We start from the raw sequence: 22,246 nt of genomic DNA on the forward strand, positions 1-22,246 counted from the left end.
AGTATTATAATGATGTAAAGCAGGAAAACTGCTTTAGATGTCATGTTAGAAATGTTTAATAAACATCTCAACATTATAATGTCTTGTGTCTCTATTCCTGCTTTCTTGTTCAGACAACTCTTTCCATTACATTACTTACTCCTGAGGACCGTGGTAATATTCATCCCAAAGACATAAGTTGTACATCGTTGTTGTTTTTTCATTATTATTTTCTCCAACGGTTACGGTGTATATAAATAATATATATATATGTGTTTCATTTTTCTCTCGTGTGTTTTTAATGACATTGTTATCCATGACTTTATTAATAGCATATTCGCTGTATTGTATCGCTTCAAGGGAATATAAAGTAGTTTATTTTGCACATACTTTGCTGACAAGTTTGTTTCTTTTTGTTACAGTAAAGTTAGCACAACTGAAAATACTTCATCTTATATATATTGCGAACCGTAGTGTCTGCATGAACATTTGTTTGTTTTGTGAATTTCGCGCAAAGCTACACGAGGGCTATCTGCGCTAGCCGTCCCTAATTTAGCGGTGTAAGACTAGAAGGAACTAGTCATTACTGGGCTACTGTTTTACCAACGAACAGTGGGATTGATCATCACATTATAACTCCCCCACGGCTAAAAGGGCGAGCATGTTTGATGTGACGAGGATTCGAACCCGCGACCCTCGGATTACGAGTCGAGTGCCTTAACCACCTGGCCATGCCGGGCCCTGAACGTTTGTCCGCTTTCCATTTGAAGAGCTGCGCACGCATGCAAAGCTCAACTTTCACTTTCGAAATGACGATATAAAAGGCATGTAAAATGTCGATGATTAATTTTATTTCGTAAGCAGGATATTCTACACTAAACTGTTAGGAATTAATCACACTTTCATTCATGTTTAAAATGTGAAGTAACATAAATAATAAAAATGTAAATTTACCGTACATTGTTGTTGTTAAGACGCTCTGAGCAACTGTTGAACATTTGAGCATTTGGGTTTGAGTGATACCAAGAATGCAACACAATTAACCTCTTTAAAGTTCATGAAATAATTTAAATTGATATATTAACTTAAACTCTTCCCGTTACTGGGAACGTTATTTTTCCTTGTAGATTCTTATTTTGTGTTTGTGTCAGTTGTAGGTGTTACTTAGATTCAGAAACGACTTGTTTGGATTTACTCGTAAAGTGATTGATATAGAGAATTATTCGCATGGCCATGCCCAGTTATCCCCACCTTTTATCGTTTTATTATGTAGATTTGTGTTATGGTTTTTTTTGCTATCACTCACTTCTAATTTGTTATTGCACGTGATGGCTTGTCGCTTTTGTTTTGTAAAATAAAAATAAAAAGTCAGTAATTTGTCTGTCATGTTCAAGATGTAATATATATCATCATTACGTTACATTAAACATAATAAAATTATTTGTGAAAGGAGAGAGATTGTTAGTCGGAGTCATTAAGAAATCTGGAGTTTTGGCTAGATGAAACACAAGCTAGGAATGAGAATGTGGCAGTCTTACAGCTAGTTATGTGTGCTACCTGCTTTAATCAGTAACTCCAAAGCTGCTGATAATATTAGCTTAGAAAGTAGAAGCTCCTTGCGAGATATGGGGAACTTACAATATTAGGTTATATTACGTGATTGTTGTTCGATTTTTGGTTGTTTTTTCTAAGACTAGCCCGCATGTCACAGAGTAGTGTACTTCTTGCAAATTTAAATATTAAATACGCCTTTTCACCCTTGATCAGTCAAGGTGTTGGTCTTACTTTTCACACTTGAACAGTCAAGGTGTTTGCCCTACTTTTCAAACCTGATCAATCAAGGTGTTGACCCTAGTCGAGAAATTAAAACACCTCTTGTAGTTATATCATAACTTTAATTATTGGAAATAGGTGAAAAATAAAAATAAATAATACTTAGCAAGATTTTTGACAGCTTTAACGTAAATGTTGTTATCATTACCTAACGTTTTACATTAATATCAACGCATCGTGATAGATGGTTTAAAACACATCTCTAAGAGTAAATATTCCTGAATTATATTAGCAAGCAGATCGGTGATCCGCTTTCTTATACTAATGACTTTGAAGCATTTTCTAAGTCATACTAAATATATAAATTTGAGCGATATTGACAACTGGTCATCAACAATATGCGTTACTATAGACATTGAAAATGTACTTACCATGCAATCGTAAGTCTCTATTAACAAAAATCATTGAATGTCTAATTATATTCTTACATGACTGTGTATAACATGAAGTAGTCGAGAAGTTTGTTTTGTAGGCTAATTAATGCATCCCATATTATACACATCCATCTTGTGCTAATATCACATTATTCTCACGATTATCATACTGCACGACTGGAGTAGGTGTTTAATCAGGTTTTAGAATATTAAGCCAGAAATTTCTGAAATGGAAACTCCGTAATAATTATTTTCTTTAATAGAGTGATGTATAACATTGGATCAACACAGCCCACGAATAAGAGGCTTTGGTTTTCAGAAGAATCATTAAACAGTCTCGTTAACATTGCTTTTAGAATTACAATAACTTACTAAGTTGTCACTAGGTGACTTTTAAAACACTTTAACAAATTAGAATTTAAAATTTTTAAACACCTAAACATAAATTATAAAATTTATAGTTGGGTGAGCTCATGGAACATTAGCATGCGTATAGGTTACAAAACTCTCTCAATAAAACATGAAAATATCAGAGGTTACCTGTTTAGAGTGACATTTTTCTATCCGCCCCGTTTTAACTTCTCATTTAGAAAATGCGTTTGTAGTTGTTTAAGCTTCCCAAGCAAGCTATAACATTCATTATCAATATATTTTGATTAAATTAAGTTATCGACATAAGTCGTAACTAAAAATTAACACAGTAATTAATATTGCTAACTCAATATACCGGTCTAATTTAGCAGTGTAAAAATAGAGGGAAGGTAAGCTAGTTGTCACCACCCACGACCAACTCAAGGGCTACTCTGTTGTCAACGAATAATGGAATTGACTGTCACAATATAACGCCTCCACTGCTGAAAGGGCGAGCATGCTCTGAATAAAAGACAGAACTTTTGGCCAAATCTCATGGTGTACATTGCGAGTATCATAAATGCTAGAATGCCACGATTCTTATGTTTTTACACTACATTACAAACAAGAAGATATAAACATAGAGTAAACAGACTCTGAAATATAGCTGGTCTGACAGCTGCAGCACGTAGATTAATATTAATGAGTTGATTTGAGGGTCCAGAGATGAGGAAAACATTAGAAATGATGGAACAGCGAAGTAGATTACCCCTTGACAGCTTTCTCCACTTGAAATAAATAAAGAAGTCAAAATATCCCCTGTTTATCTCATCCACTATTACATTACATCATTTCAGTGTTTGTTCTATTATATATGCCTACCACCCCAGTTGGTCGGTGATAATTCTGAAGGCTTATAATACTAAAAGCTGTGTGTTGATATTCGTCCAAAAGGGGAGTGAGCACAGCACAGAAGGCCCAGTGTGTAATTAATAAGAATCAAACCTTATATATATCATGGCACTTCCCTCTTTTTCTTTGATAGCACTTTTTTTTCTTACCTGAAACTTATTCTAATTTAATTGCTTTTGTTCGTGGAAAATGTTTTGATCAGATACGTTTGGAAAAACGAAGATTACCATTACATTATATAAAAACACGGATATGAACTAGTGAACCAACTCTTTGGTTTGTGAAGTAATCTTACACTGTTACAACTAGGTATATGTCGTTTCAATGGTGTAAATATCTAATCCCTGGGTAAACAAAGATGTGCTAGAAAATACGTCTTACATCACATTCATAGGCTTTGTATATTATAATTCTGCGAAAAGAAATTTAATGGTCTTATAACCAAATGCGTAGGTCTAGAAAAGTCACCAATCCTTCTTAGTTTGTAGAATGAAAGATAGACGTGTTCTCAATTTATTGCAATACAGAAAAGCACTCAAACGGAATGCAAAGGTGACAGGAATGTTGACAGACTCTACTCATCGAATCTTAAAGAACAAATAAAAAGCTAATCGTGAGCTTTTTCCTTTTTGGTACTTCGCTTATCTTCTTGTTCACATGAAAGAGAGAAAAGACAGGATTGGAAGCAAGAAAATGAATTGCAAACATTGAAAGGAAAAGAGCAACAACATGGTTGTTGGTCCTGAATCCTAAGTGCATTTCATGTTTCTCAAAAATAGTCACCCGCTGGTACAGCTGTGAGTCTACGGATTTATAACGCTAAAATTAGAAAAGAATGTGTTAAAATAAGCACTGATGACTTGTAAGCATCTTTTCTACATATAATCAACATAACAATTTATCATTAATACAGTAATGGACACGTTACTAGAAAATCACTATGACGTCAGTTGAACCGTTACTTATTAAAACAGTATAGTCGTTAAACAAAAAGAAAATGTAATAAGTAATCAATACGGTCGTCAAGTTTCAAACAGATACGTCTGTTTTTTATATATGTCTATACAGAACCGAACTACAAGCATTAAATTGAAGACAAAAAATGCATTACATATTGAGAGTTTTTAGAATAGTTTTCCTTTATAATGTTTAAAATAAAGTAACGTATAACTTACAGAATATAAGAAAAAAGAATACAAATGCCTAGCATTACTAATAAGTAACCTATCGCTTAGTGTAAAAAAAATCCATCAGAATTTACTTCATATAATAAATGAAGTGTTAAAACGATTATTTTTGGAAGCCAATACCATTGTTACATTTCAATAAAACAGCTCTTTTGTCATCAGCATATTTTTACAACTGTGGAAACCTCTCAAAAGCGGGACTTAACAGAATAGCTGTATTTAATTATATGAAAACTGACTTTAAGACTGAGTCAGAAAATACATAATTGTTAAGAAACTCTAGAAGAGATTTATCTAGAAAAGCACTAATAAACTTAAGAACTTTTGAATCCAGTAATTTTGGCCCCCTTTGTTTGCAGGCATCTGAAATAATTATCCTTATCTCCTGTTTCTGTCTTGCTAACTGTATTAGGTGATTTTATACCGTACCGCCTTGTGTGTTTTTATATCTGAAATAATTATCTTCATATTCTATTTCTGTCATGCTACCTCCTCATCTCCTGTTTCTGTCTTGTTACCTATATCAGGTGACTCTATACCGTATTGCTTGTGTGTTTTTATATCTGAAATAATTATCTTCATATTCTATTTCTGTCATACTACCTCCTCATCTCCTATTTCTGTCATGCTACCTCCTCATTTCCTGTTTCTGTCTTGCTACCTGTATTAGGTGACTCTATACCGTATTGTGTTGTGTGTTTTTATATCTGAAATAATTATCTTCATATTCTATTTCTGTCATGCTATCTCCTCATCTCCTGTTTCTGTCTTGTTACCTATATCAGGTGACTCTATACCGTATTGCGTTGTGTGTTTTTATATCTGAAATAATTATCTTCATATTCTATTTCTGTCATGCTACCTCCTCATCTCCTGTTTCTGTCTTGCTACCTATATCAGATGACTCTATACCGTATTGTGTTGTGTGTTTTATTAGGTGACTTTACCGTATTGCGTTGTGTGTTTTTATATCTTTGCGATCTTTTATTTTTTTCGAACTTCTTCCTTCTACTTTTCTGAACACCAGGACATTTTGAAGATATGACGAAAACACGCCGAAAGAATTTAACTGATATACATTGAATTAATACTTCAACTAAAGGTTTACATATTTGCAACTGTTTAGCGTTTAAATCATCAAATTTGGCTAGATAAACACGCAAAGTAGAAATCAATAGTCCTATAAATGCTTTGTTCTCGTGCAAAAGGTTTCATGACTGGAATGTGTCGTGAAATAAAAATTTTCTTGACTCGATTCAACCGTAAAACACCCAGTTGATTAAAAACTCTGTATAAACTTCCAGATATTAACTCATTCACACGAATCAAGGCATCAAACACTGAATTACAACGACTTGAACAAGAAACAACCAATCGTCTCACTGTTTCTACTTTGTTTATTCCATAAGGTTTGAGCTATTACTAATCGAGACACTTTTATTTTACACTAGCGTTATTTATATCTTTATTTACATCAGTAGTAGCAACGAGATGCAATATATGAGAGGTGCACCTCCAATAGTCTGGCAAACTTCATAACTCATTATGAACAGCCTATATAACAGCTAGAGAATTAAGTTTTACAGCATCTTCATCTGAATCATCATCTCAGTCTATGACTGCTTGATCGAATGACATCACCATACAGTTGGTTAGGAGAGATGGATGAAGACATCATTGGAGAACAGTCTGTAAAATAACTTATCATTACATCATTTAAACTTGCAACATAAGAACCAAAAATGATTTTAATATTCAACAGCATATCCGATCATCCGACCAGGAAGAGCAATGTTACAATCTGGCACTCAACCAAGTTTAACTAGAACAACCAACCAATAAATGCGTCCAAATGCGGCTCACCTGACTAAGGGCCATTACTTGGAACTGTACGTATGCAGTAGTTTATATATATAGGTAGATTCATGTAGCATTAAAATGTGCCACTATTCTGAAAACCTTGACAACATTACTGCCGTTATCTGTTGTAGTTTTAATAATTTCGTTCTATATGCAATATTCAACATGTTCTATTACTAGTTCCTCTCCAAAGAGATCGCAGGCATGATGTCCTTTTATAAGACAGCCAACGTTTCAGTGGATCCACGTTTATCCAGTGCCAAGTGACTCCTAAATAGGCTATGAAATAAAATAATAGTCCATTAGTTTTCAGACGTATTTTCAAATAATAAAACAAGTTATGTCTAATATATATATAATTTAACTATAGTAAGTACGATAAATAAAATATCAATGTTCTTAAGTCGAGTACAAAAACCCCAACATTGTATAGTTTTAAACCCCAACATTGTATATTTTTAAAAAACAAGAAAATATTAGAAACTAAAAAAAAAATAAAGAGTATTTATTGTTCAGTTACCTATTTCTGTAACTCCACCAGTCAGCAGCTGTAGCGACACTCTTGATTACCTCTAGTTGATACTTGAGAACGCTAAATGTTCTCTCAATAGCATCGTTCATTTGCCTCATTAATGTTCTTCGAGCAATAATGTTCTTGCTAGCTCTAATAATGTGATTACATATTTAAATGATGTGGATCCAACAACTCTAAATAACAAAAACTTACCGTTATTAGTCGATCCAGCTTCTGTTGAGACACTCAGGAACTTTACCCAAATATTCGAGGATTTTTTTTCTTTTCGTGATCATTACCTTCATTTACTTTCACTGTTCGTTTATTTCGTTTCGCAACTTGTTTCACTGTAGATTCAAATCCATTAGCAATAGAGAAATCTATTATGGACGCATGCTGCTTTTTAAAGTTGCTTGCAGATTCACTGTTTGCATGTGTGTTTGTGTGCGTGTTTACTTATAGCAAAGCCAGATCGGGCTATCTGCTGAGTCCACCTAGAGGAATCGAACCCCTGATTTTAGCGTTGTAAATCCGTATACTTAGCGCTGTACCAACGGGGGTCTCATTGTTTGTAGTGGACGTCTTCCTTAAAGGCAAGTAAAGTGAGCATTCCTGTGATAAGTTGTCACCTCTACTTCTTACAGTAAACTTAAAGTAAGATATGGTCACAGATTACATGGTGTTTCGCTAGAGCTACTGTCAGTTTCGTAGGATATAGCGCTACACAAAACCACCCACTCTCATCGCTTACAGACAACTGATAGAAAATACACACCAAGGATGTCCTTGAATAGTGCGATGGTCCTCACTACAATTCAACTAAAACGTGCATTAACAAGATAAAACACTCTTCAGGAGGAATACATGTGCAAAAATTTATTCATCTGCTGTTGTTTTAATATAACTACTATTTAAAAAGTATATTATTTATTGTATTGTTCATGGTTGTTGTTATTAGTTAATTAATCATCCTTATTGATTTAACCACATATTTTTAACTACTAACTATTATTAGTTATTTTATATGTTTAAGTGTGTTATTTGGGTGTAGTGTTACTGAAATTAAAAAGTAATGAGTAGCGAAAAAATAACTGTTTTAAATAAAAATTTAACGAAAACATTACTGAATTGGAAAAGTAGTGTCGTTACTTTGAACGTTATTATAAAAAACAAAAAGCGTAGCGCCGTTAGTAACATCGCTACTAATAACGAAGTTTATGCTCAACATTGCATTACAAGTTCATTTTGCACACTTGTACAATACTGTGTTCATTCTGTATAGCTTGGGTTATCTGCGATAGCTGTCCCTAATGTTGCAATGATAGACCAGATAAAAGGCGGGTGAGAAACATCACCCACTGCCAACTCTTGCCAATGAATAAGAGAATTGACTAGAGCATTATAACGCCTTCACGACTGAAAGGGTAAGCATGTGCAGTAAAGATGGTTCAAACTCGTGACCCGCAGATTGCAAGTCGAACGTCTTGACCGTCAAGTCATGACAGGCCCGATTCTGTGCAGATCAGTGCTCAAGCATTACATTGTCCATTGTCATTTTGTACAGATCAAATTAAATACAAGTTTCTTAAAATATGATTTGACAATATATAAAAAGAATAAGTGCACGACAAATGAAGTTAACACACTGAAGTCCCGGGAAATCACAATCTGTTACTAACAACTTTAAATTTGTCCATTATAATTTACTTTAAAAATATTTATAACATCTGAGTTAAAATATGATTTTTTTCATTGTATATCGAATATTTCAAAGCATTATCTTCTTCCCCTCAAAAATCCATGGTTAAATTTTGATTGTCCAATTGTGTTTATAATCGTGATAATACGTACCTAAACTTTTGAATAAACTTTAACGTAAAATATTGATGAAAATACCTAGGGTGAAAAAAAGCTACTAAAGATAAAAATATAAAACTGTTTCAATCTGAGTGCTTTCTAGGGATTGACCTTTCCTTATCCAGATCAATCTTTCCAAAGTGCTCAGGTTAGATGGCTCATCATTTTTGTCTTTGCGTAAAAAAGTTTATTGAGACATATAGTAAATACTGATAATGTACTTTCTAACTCGTTTGATATTACAGTGCACTTTCGCTACAGCCCCGAAATAGTCTGCAAATTTCACAATACTTAACACTGTTAGAAACTCACCAGGGACTTAACCATTCATCTTTAAACTATCCTTCTACGACACAATCTAGCAGATGCTTCATCCAACAGTAAGCGTGAAGTTATCTCTTGTCAATGGTTTATAAATAAAGTTTATTAGCATCGTCTTTTAGCGGTGTTTCTGAAGATGTATAACGTTACAAAATCGAACTTCCATAAACATGGTGAACACGGAAAGATAGCCCATTATGTAGATGCGATATTAACAGCAAACAAACATATTATCTAGTGCCTTGTGCAAGCTTGAATAAATTATTTAAGCTGGATGTGTTTTAGTCCAAACGAGCTTTAATAACTCGGGGCAAATATCGGAGCATCTGAACATAAATCGAGTTTCTAGTTGCTCTACTTTCCATTAAAACATAGCACTAAAAGCCAGAATCCTCAATCTAAAAAAAGAAATTGTAAAATATATTTCTGCTGATCAGCCATGGCTTGGTGGCTAGAGCAATGGATTCGCAATTCAGGTCGTGGAATCAGGTCGTGGAATCAAGCTCTGTCACAGACCAAAACTCGCCCTATCACCCGTGGAATCAAGCCCGTCACAGACCAAAACTCGCCCTATCACCCGTGGAATCAAACCCGTCACAGACCAAAACTCGCCCTATCACCCGTGGAATCAAGCCCGTCACAGACCAAAACTCGCCCTATCACCCGTGGAATCAAGCCCGTCACAGACCAAAACTCGCCCTATCACCCGTGGAATCAAGCCTCGTCACAGACCAAAACTTGCCCTATCACCCGTGGAATCAAGCCTCGTCACAGACCAAAACTTGCCCTATCACCCGTGGGAGCATTATAATACAAGTGTCAGTCCCACTGGTGGCGTTAACTGGTTTCCTTGTCTCTAGTCTATCACATTAAAATTAGAGACGGTTAGCACAGCAAACCTTCGACTTGATTTGCACGACATTTAACAAAGTTTCATTCAATCAAAGTAACTACAGTTTTAGATGTAATATCAAACAATTTTTTTCTAGAATGTGAAATTATATAAGAATATATAAAAACGTGTTTTCACTAGAACAGGATTGTGAAAGTCATATAATACCCGTTATGGTAATATACACATAAAAAAAAAACACACATTTTGCTATTTCCTCCGTTTATTTAAGTTAAAGCATTTGCATTATAACCAAGCACACTTAAGTTAATTTCTACAGGCAAGATCTCGACTAAGAATTACATTAACCATCAAAATTAGTTAATTGAACTCTAATATACTTTTCTCTAAGCATTTTTAAATAAATTCATTTTCGCTGATTGCTTCACGCAAATGTGATAAAACTGAACCTCAGGTTAGTTGTTTTGTTCTCGTAAATTTATATAACACAAGAATTCTTGCGTGATTATTAATACGTAAGGACACGAGATAATGCTCTCACGTGATACTAAACAAAACTGGTGACAAACATTATTGCGTTGTTATAGCCATCATAACACTGCAGGCTCAGAAAAAGAGCTGTAACAACAGTCAAGCCTCTTTAAAAAAAATGTAATAGTAATTTATTAACAAACGTCTTCCATTTAAACGAAAATAAGTCTGAACGAAAGTTTCGAATGAATTTTTAATATAATCGCAAATTCATTATTTATTAACTAAACAAAAACATTCTATACCCATTTTCGATTACACTTATACAGAGTTTATTATAAGTATTACATAAGGTGTTATAATTTTGAATGGCCTGAAACTGAGTTAAATGATAATTTAGCTTTAGAACTTTAATAAATTTTCGACATTATGAAATTTAGGACATCTGCCAACAAGATTGATATACACAGTTTTATTTCTTAATGCGGATGAATTTTAATTTTCAAGCAATAAAACAATTTACAAAAAGTAATTAAAAATGATGTACAGAAGTTTTACAAACTTAGAAACAATACCGAGTTTCTACATAGTCTGGAACCTTCTTGATATCTTTCTTATCGAGAGTTCGTGATAAGCGAATTAATTTTTATTTGACGTAGATACAATTCATTTAACAGAAAGCTAGCCATCTTTTCGATGTGGACCATTTTGGCTATGTGGATATGGCGCTAGACTCACAATATGAGAGTCACAGGTTCGAATCCTCCTCCCACAAAAACATGCCGGCCTTTTTATCCGTATGTTTGTTATAAAGTGACGGTCAATCCTCCAATTCGTTGGTTTCTTTTTTTTTTAATTTCGCGCAAAGCTACTCGAGGGCTATCTGCGCTAGCCGTCTCTAATTTATCAGTGTAAGACTAGAGGGAAGGCAGCTAGTCATCACCACCCACCGCCAACTCTTGGGCTACTCTTTTATCAACGAATAATGGAATTGACCGTCACATCATAACGCCCCCACAGCTGAAAGGGCGAGCATGTTTGATGCGACCGATATCAATTCGTTGGTAAAAGAGTAACCCAAGAGTTGGTGGCGATGACCAGTTGCCTTCTCTCTTGTCTTACATTGCTAAATTAGGGACGGCTAGCGCAGATAGCTTCGTGTAGCTTTGCGCAAAACTTTAAAAAAACTACTATGTTTTCCTTTTTTCGTGTAACACATTTACCGTTTTATATATTTAGTTTAATACTTACATTTGCATTCATGCATGTGACGTATACTGTTGTATGTGTGTTACGCAAGTAGAATTTGTAGAAGATTCTCGAGAGCAAGATATTGTTTACGAAAATAACAATGTGTTTTCGAACATTGTTGCACGTTCGAGAATCTTACATGATTGATACATAAAATCAAGCCATTATAAGACGCCAAGAGAGGCAGTATATTATTGGTCAGCTACAGTCAGTATACTATTAACCTCGAAAGCTACATCGAAAAACTACATAATTTGACCAGGAACATTTATAGATTACGAGCATTATGCGCAACTTCAGTGAATTAATTTCGACGTTATTAATTATACGAGGACATTAAATATCTTAGTTGGTAAAAAGTCAGCTTGTAAGGATGTGAAGCCAGCCATGAAAAGACAGCGCTAACTCAAGCAAGGTTTAATAATATTAACTTTGAATTAATTTGCTCGTTGTGAATGTGAACCATCGATAAAATACCCAATTCTAGACAGACAGAAGATTCAGTATAGTTTGTAACTTTGTAAAAGGAACTTCCAAGTTCAAACCTCTTCCCACCGAAAAAACACTCTTTATAAAAGTAAATAATAACGTATATTCTTCGTCGTGACTTTATTCTAAAATAATAGCAAATCTTTTAATTGACATATTTTGCTCTCTTATTTAATTATTACTTAAGATAATGTGTTAAGACTATGAAAATTCTACAATCAGTTCTTTCTACTCAATTAAATATTGTCTGTTTGTCAATTAGAGATGCAACGAGGCTTGTGAAGTCTCATAAAATCATTATAAATGTGACTTAGAGTTACACGAACACTTCTATCTTTCGGACTTTTATTTAACACACAATAAACTGTTATATAGGATTAAAAGAATCTCGAAATACAAGAGATTAGTTAGTTAGTGTTTGGACTTCACGCAAAGCTACACGAGGGCTATCCGCCCTAATCGCCCCTAATTTAGCAGTGTTAGTCATCACCACCCACTGTCAACTCTTGAGTTACTCTTTTACTAACGAATGGAGGGATTAATCGCCACATTATGTTGCTCCATGGGTGAAAGGGCGAGAATGTTTGGTGTGACGGGAATCCAAACCCGAAACCCTCAGATTATGAGTCGAGCACCATTACCACCTGGCTATGCTGGGCCAAGAGATTATAAACTCTATTAATGGCCAATAAAAAGTTACTTGTCTAGATACCAGTGGCATGAAAACCTTACCCCTCTTACTTTTTAAACAACTCTGGGCTAATAGTTTTACACAACCGGAAAAACCTTAAAATGTGATTATAAAAAAGTAACTTACCTTTGCATGTACAAAAATGTATTCAATACAATCTACTTATCTTTCACACAGGTCTCATCTATAGCTACTTATTATGAGACAAGCAAATGCATATATATATATACATTCTAGTATGAAATATGCACACTCCAGGAACCCAGGATTCACAGTTATTTAGCAACATTGAAAACCTACTGCTAGACCACAATCATGCCTGGGTAGTCTTCATGGAGCATCTTAGTACTCCCTTAATAAGAAGGTAAGCCACTTAGAAAAGGATACTTTATACAATACTTTGAGTCCACCTGCCAACTTTCATCTTGCTAGCTCCAAACTTTTGTAAATAGTTCACGGACAAATAAATTAATTTACATACAAACATACGAGATGAACTATTATAAGCTATATGTATATATATATATAAAACATGACAAATTTACTATCATATATCTCTTTCAATATTGATGTTTGTTTAAGTTAAATTGTTTCTTTTTTAGAAATGTGCATAACTTGTACTGTTAAATCTGTATTGCGAAACTCTTCCTATTGTAGAAAATCCTTGAGTGTAAGAATCAACAATATATATGTCTCTTAAACATTGGTGCATGGTCTTTTGCTGTGTAAGCCAAAATGTTTAGAAACTCTCTTCACGACTATAAATATGAACCACTTAGTTCCGAAACACTTCCAGTTCTTGTACCACAACGGAACTGGAAACATAAATGTATTTGTTTCATTACATTTTCATCCACACAGTGGCAGATTTAAGGTTGTGTGAGCCATACATCCCACGTAATTTTACACTGAATAAAATGATCAATGGGTCCCCCTTAAGATCATGGGCCCTGGTGCTGAGCCTCTTCTACCCCTACCTAAATACACCATCTGCCTCCACAACAGGGATGATCATGAAAACCTAGAATATTAAATTAAACTAAATTATCTTGTATCGCTTGTTTTTCTTTCATATCATTACAGCTTATGCCTATATCTGCCTCCCCAACCTTCAACAAATATATTTACATCTCTTTATCACTCACATCATTCTATGCTGGTACAGCGGTAAGTCTTCAAATGTACAACGCTACAATCAGCGGTTCGATTCCTCTTGGTGGACTCAACAGATAGCTCAATGTGTATTTCTTATAGGAAAACACACACACTCACTCAGGTTAACCTGACACCACCTACATATATTTCACTACTCATTATTATTAAATTGATATTTTTCGAATTTATTTTTATACTTTCCTTCGTTCTTTTAATTTCCAAAATCCAATTTTAATACTTGTTTTCCATTTTAAAAATATTTTATATCACTATTTCAACAAAAATTTTTGTATCGTACTTCACGCAGTACATACACAATTTAAAATGTCTATATTCTAAATATTTAATGATTCTGTCTAAGCCTTTTGTTTATATAACATGGTTTACACCGCCTAACGAAGGACTTTTATCCAGAACTTTGCAAATAAATATAATGTTTTTGTCACAGAAATGTAGTTAGCTTATTTTGATCACTTGTTTTCACTATTTTGATAGTTTTCTACGTCTTGAGGTTTCTTCTACTTTGTTGTTTTATAACGACGCGTCAGGAGAGTGTATATATTATTGGGTTGCTATAGTTAGTATGCTATAAATCTCGGAAGCTATAACTGTGATTAACACTAAGTAATCGAGAACTTAAGGTATTTCAGCAGAAAGGTTTATAAATTTAGAAGCTTACAAACAATTTAGGCCTGGCATGGCCAAGCGCATAAGGCGTGCGACTCGTAATCCGAGGATCGTGGGTTCGCGCTCGCGTCGCGTTAAACATGCTCGCCCTCCCAGCCGTGGGGGCGTATAATGTAAAGGTCAATCACACTATTCGTTGGTAAAAGAGTAGCCCAAGAGTTGGCGGTGGGTGGTGATGACTAGCTGCCTTCCCTCTAGTCTTACACTGCTAAATTAGGGACGGATCGGTGCAGCGGGCTAACAACCTACTCACTTAAATACCTGTTGAAGAATCCGCAAGCGATTGCGGCCCTATGTTTTTTGATAGAATCTAATGGTGATAACTAACTAACTAACTAACTAACAATTTAACTTCAGCAGATTGACATCGAACATTAATATTTTTACGAAGACATTATATAATTTTAGCAGTAAAAAATTCAGCGTGTGATCAGCGAAGAATGAAGAACTCAGAGCTAGCTAGTTCCCTATTTAGTTACTCACCTGGAACGTAATTCGCTCATGATGAACCCTCTATACGGTATTGAGGAAAACCAAGACCAGACAGAAGGATCAATATGGTTTGTAAGTTTAGCAAACTTTTGTAAATAGATCATTATTTGTAATAAACATAATCGAAACTTGTGTTATTATTTGTACATTAAAATATATTTGTATTATAAACTGAGTCTATCAATCTTGTTTGCAAATATCATAAATTTGATACATATTGACATCTAATAAACTTCTAAATTTAAATTATTATTTAACTCAGTTTCAGACTATTCGAAATTATAATAATTTACGTAATAAACTGTGACCTCAGCATTGTTAAATTATAATACATAACATAATAAACTGCGAGCTTGTCCAAGATCTGAATCAAATACAAAATTTTATCAAAATTAATGTTAAAATCATATTTCAGTCCATAAATTTTAGAGCCAACAAGATTTGATCATGTCTGATTATCAACATTTTCTTGAATTATCTTCCCTTAAACAACTAGAAATATACAACAAAAGTGAACTGCTCAAAATTGCCAAATGTTTAGAATTAGGAGTTAAGGAATCAGTGAAGCAAAATGGAATGAAAAGCATATTACTGAAATACTTGTCGATGATGATTGGTTGTCTAAGGAAGCATTAGAGGAATACTCTAGTGTCTCCACTAGCCAATCAGAACTAAGTGATAAAGATAAGTTAAAAATTTAGCTAACATTCAGATAAATCCAGCGTGAATAGTCCGTATCGAAGCAGAAAAAAACAAAAAAACAAGCTCGATTCATAACTGAATAGGAAACGTCTCGATGCCGAACAAGCTCGTAGCAAAGCCGAAAAAAATATTAGGCTATAATCAACCAAGGCAAAATAACAACTTTTTATTTCGATATGTTAAAGTACCACCAACCAATGAAAATTAAGTTGATAAATATTTCTAACCTTTGAGATGGTTGCCCAGAACATGGAATGACCTACCAAAGAAAAAGTAGTCATTATTATTACAAAGTGTGTGTTTTGGTTTGTAAAGCACAAGAAGCTAACGTCACTATTTGTCTTTAGATGGTATTAGTCAAGATAAGATTAAAAAAGCTATTTTCAAAGTATACAAGTTAGTACCTTGTATTTCACTTTAACACATAAAACTATTTTTTATAAGAAAGAAATTCCTGCCATGTCAGCGAAAATCCTGCATGTGTGGCTAGGATAAAAGTTGTTACCGAACCCAAAATATTTAGCGAAACTATTACTGTTTCATTTAGGGAATATGTCGTTTCAGAGAATGTGAAAGTTTTTCCCTTGTCTGCTTTTATGCTTTGAATTTCGCGCAAAGCTACAGGAGGACTATCTGCGTTAGCCGTCTCTAATATAGCAGTATAAGACTAGAAAGAAACCAGCTAGTAATCATTACACACCGGTACCTCTTGGTCTACTCTTTTACCAACGAATAGTAAGATTGATTGTCATTTAATAACGCTCCCATGGCCGAAAGGCCGAGCATGTTTGGTTTGACGGTAATTCGAACTTGCGAACCTCAGATTACAAATGTACAATCATATATCTATTTTAATATTTAATATCAATGTACAGCAAGTTAAGTTTATATTTAGAAATGTACTTAACTTATACTCTTAAGTTTGTATTGTAAAACTGCCACATATTCATTAAAGATCTAGAAATTTTTGGAGTGTAAAAATCAACAATATACGTTCGTACATAAACATTGGTGTATCATCTATATTGTTGTGCATATATTCTCACGCCTATAAATATAACCAAATCGACAAGCCACGAGACTGTATATATTACTAGTTAGCTTAAACCTGGGAAACTTTAACTATAATTCATACAACGCTTATTAATTGGGAACTTCAGATATTTGATCAGGAAAGTTTATAAACTTTGAAAACTACAAACTATTTTACTTTAGTTGATTCACATCGGACATTAGTATTTTTACGAAGATATTATATAACTTAAGCGATGAAACACTCGGCATGTGATCAATGAAGAGTGAAGTTCACTAGCCTCCTGTTAAGTGAAATGCATCTATATCAATTCAAAATTAATTCGTTCATCGTGAACCCTCGATAAGATATCGAGAAAGTTCGAGACCAGTTAGAAGGCTTAATATTGTTTTTGATTTGTAAAACTTTGTGTGTGTATATATATATATATACACCACTGTATGTAATAACTGTTATGGTAAATTATGTTATTGTTTGTACATTAATACTATAATTGTATAAAAAAAGAAAAATGTATATTAATCTTGTCAGCAAGTATAATAAATTGATTAAATATATAAATTTATATAACTTCTAAATTTAAATTATTATTTAACTCAGTTTCAGTGAGTTCGAAATTATAATTTATTGTGTAATAAATTGTGTGAAAAGCCTGGATAAATTATAATATACAACAATTATTATAACATATGTACTTATTTATCCGTACATTCAACCCATCTTCACTTTCTGACCCTTGTCAATATAATTAACAACCACATCATTACAATGTTAAAATTATAAAATAAAAAGAAACAAACGAAAATCTCTTGAAATATTCTAATTAAAAATGTAAACATTTCCTGGAAGTTTCAAAGACCATATATTAAAATCTAGCTGCATCCTCTTTTACCGCAGCTGAGCGATTCATAAAACGGATCAAAGTTTTTTCTTTCAAGTCCAAACTTTCAATTTAAATAACACGAGGATTATATTACAACAATTTTTAGGCATAGATTTTATTCAGAGAATTTGTCATAAAAACCTTTCATCCAATTTTTTTTCAGTCAGTTAACCTTTGTTCCTTGGATTTTGTGTCCGATTTTACTGGAAAACCACATTGAAATATAGGTTGTTAAAACACTTTATAAACTAAAAATGAAATATACATAAGATAAACAGTTAAGTTTTGCAGTATGATAATAAAGCCTCAGGTTCTTTTCCTGGCCAGTGGTTCCGTTAGTACACCTCAACGTGGATGTCCAGGTGATAACTGATCTCCGCTTATAAATTACTTTCAATCATCTTCAGAGTAATCATCGCAATTCCATTGGTTATTCGGGCACACAATTTTGCCATTTATGTCAATTTCGTTTTACAGATAATGATCTTCAAATACTCCGTCTAAGTTAGTGAATAACACCTTCAGGTATCACTCTTACATATGCCGCAAACTAATATGTTTACCCAGATGGTTAATACCGAATTCAATGAGAAACATGGATCAACAATCTATGGTCATCCTGTTATATCATCCTTCGGTAACATTGAACAAAAATTCTGAAACAGCCGATAACTTATCCATCAGAAGAGACTAAAAGAAAGATTATAAAAAGTGAAACTCAAGGCTAACAGTTGATATTGGAAAAAGTTATTTGAAAAAAAACAACAATAAAAAATCTGTCAAACTTGTCACGCACTGAAATCAATTAAGGACCATGTTGCAAGACGCGAAAGGTACGTTTTACTTATATTTTAAAAAACGCATACGTTTTTGCTAAATTAAATAACAAACTTTTAACTACATTTGGTGGGGCGTAATTTAATAGTTAGCACACTGTAAATCGGATGATTTAGGTTCATATCTCATTACTGTTGAAAAGTGTTCCTCTGGCTGGGCCATCGATCGGTTCTTGAAAAAAGTAACAATCAAATCCCACTATTTGGTCAGAAAAGAGTATTTTAAGAGTTGCTGGTGACTTTTGTTTACTAGATGTCTTACCTTTAGTCCAAAGTTAGTGACGGTTACATTCTGCGTTACTAACATTCTGTATTAAGATTTTGGGTGAATATCATAAAATAATCAAAAGATGTTGCCACGTAAGTTAGAAGCAACATCTTATTTTCAGTGGTTCAAAATAATATACAAATTTCAGAAGTCAAGCAGATAAAGGAGCCAAATTTAGGAGTTATTTTAATTTCCTGTAAAGCGAACTTCATCCCTATATTAATACAAATGTTCTTTACAAACATTGTGGGCTGTGTACTAAACAGCATTTATGCTTTTTATCGAAACGAAACGGTGAGAATCTAGAATCTCTAAATATAATATTTGGATTAGGAAAGATAGAAGATGGAGGTAAGTTCATATACTTCTCACACCACTAGGCTAAACATTTCGCTTACAAATATACAAAATACTAGAAACCACATAACCCATTTTATCCTAAATAAAGCTATCATAACAGATATTGGTTTTGTTTGTTTTATATTTCGCGCAAAACAATACGAAGAGTATCTGCACTAGCCGTCACTAATTTAGCAGTGTAAGACTAGAGGGAAGCTACTCATCACCACCCACCGCCAACTCTTGCGCTACTCTTTTACCAACGAATAGTGGAGTTGACCGTCATATTGCAACGCCCCCTACGTCTGAAAGGGCGAGCATGTTTGTTGTGACGGGCATTCGTACCCGTGACCTCAGATTACGAGTCGAGCGCCTTAACAACCTTGTCATGCTGGGCCTATAACTGATATAAAAATCTTAATTGGTTACCTTTTAATCTGTTTCATTTGTTTTTGAATCTCGTGCAAAGCTACACAAGGGCTATCCGTGTTAGCCGTCCCTAATTATCAGTGTAAGACTAGAGAGAAGGCAGCTAGTTATCACCACCCACTGTCAGCTCTGTTGCTACTCTTTTACCAAGAAATAGTGGGATTAATCGTAATTATAACTCCCCCACAGCTGAAAGGGCGAGCATTTTTAGTGCGACGGTGATACTTTTAAACTGATATTTTACAAAGTACTTTGAAATAAAGGTTTTTGATGAATAAAAAAATAGTGGCCAAGAAGGATTTACTTTTGCACTGTACGCTCTGTAAATATGTATATCTGATATTAATATATACTAATATACCATACTAAAAATTCCATTTGTTTATATTTGCATCTTTACAAATATTTTTAAAAATATGTCAGATCAAGAATGTGTGAAAGATCATACGCATTTATAATACTTTCCAGCATATCAAACCTAAATTGATAATATGTTCTAGGAATAAGGAGCTAGAACAAAACTGCAAATCAGCTTCTATAGTCATTGCTTGAAAACAACACATTGTTATTCAGAAAATAGATGATTGTTTTGAATTAAGCACAAAGCTACACAATGGGCTATCTGTGCTCTGCCCACCACGGGTATCGAAACCCGGTTTTTAGCGTTGTAAGTCCGCAGACATATCGCTGGGCCACTTGGGGGCGAAAATATACGAAACAGGACGAAAGTGTTCACAACGCATTTGTGGGAAAGGTAGACTGTGTTTCTCAGAATCATGCATTTACATTGCTCGTTGATAGATAAGAATATTCAGGTAACTTCCACATAAGTGTTTTCAGCTATTTGAGCTACAGCTGCGATATATGTTTTTATTCTGTGTAAAAAATGAACATATATTATCTATTAAAGTATATTTTGGAATATAAAATTAAGATAGAGGTAAAGTAATTTTTTATACTAAAGAACAAGTGTTTTAACGATATAAGCAAATTAATTACCAAAAATTGGGTTGTAAATTATAAAATATATGTGTATATTAACAGTACATAGAAATTTGCTGTTGACCATTACAATTCTAACACGTAATGAATATTGACTTTAAACCAGGGCAGGCAACCACTAAAAATTAATCTAGTAACTAGCATAGCTAACTGAATATAACTATGTTATTTTACTTCTTATAGAGATCAGGATACATTGCTTCAATAGTTAGGTATATTCGCTGTTAAAACTTTTTTCGTCCGGAAACCCAATAATATCTTAAATGGCCTTTAATAGATTTATATTATTCCAACTTAGCTAACATCTCTTCAAATTTGTAGGGACATCAATTCCTACTATTGCTGCAAAATCACTTTAGACGTAATATGTTTTTCAATCGTTTTAAACACATACTCGATAGATTTAAGAAAGGTTTCGGTTTTCATGAATCATTCTTATAAAAAACAAAACTGATTATAAACTGCAATAGTTTTCATGTATTTTGCTAGTTAATGGTTAATTATAGCTAAGATGTACCAGAAAGTAGCAAATGTTCTAAATTATAGGATAAGTCTTTGCATTCAAGCATTATGAATTGTTTATTCTATAAACATAGTAATTTGCATAGACAGTAATGAACAAACAGAGATATGACCAATGCTTTATTTTTACTTTCAAAAATTCAATGCTGACATAATGGAAGTATTCTTCGTCCACCCTTCATAATACAGTAAATAATACCCCTCGGTGGACTCAACAGACAGCCCGATGTGACCTTGCTATAAGAAAACACACACACATTAAATAATATGACTGGTAAATATGTTTGTGCTCTCGGAAGAATTGAATCCCGCCATATGCAGGCTAATATACATATATTTAACATTTAAAAAGATAACTATATGTGTAAAATGGAAATTTCAAACAATGAATTGAATCTTATAAAGTATTTTTCAATGGTAAAAAACATTAGCCTAGAGAAAGTATTTAAATACCGTTCATAACACAGTACAAATGTTTCTTCAGAGAAGTTTTAAAACCATCATTTCTTCTATAAAATGTACTTTTACAGTTAATTAAAGGAACGTTTAGGTGTAACGTTTCAGATATCCTGTACGTAATCTGGTGAAATGTGGTATGGTCAGACGATCAAGGTTCTCGATTCGCCACCTGCAGGTAGCAAGTTCAAACCTCTTCATTGAAAATGTTTGCTCCTTCAGTCGTGGGGCTTTATAATGTGAAAGTCAATTCCACTAATCGATTACAGTAGCCCAAAAGTTGATGGTGGATGAGGTTGACTAGTTACAGTTTATCTATTATATAAATTTTCAATTAGGGATGACTGGAAGAGATAACCCTCGATAACTCAACAAACACACAAAAGTAATGTGATAGGTGTTTTCTTGATACAGATGTCAAGTTACAGAAAACACGTAAAAATTAATTATCGATACTGCAAACACAGAAAGAGTTCTAGAACTCAGTGATGTCGAACCT

The sequence above is a fragment of the Tachypleus tridentatus genome, chromosome 2, assembly GCF_004210375.1.
Source record: "Tachypleus tridentatus isolate NWPU-2018 chromosome 2, ASM421037v1, whole genome shotgun sequence".
In the NCBI taxonomy this organism is placed as follows: Eukaryota; Metazoa; Arthropoda; class Merostomata; order Xiphosura; family Limulidae; genus Tachypleus; species Tachypleus tridentatus.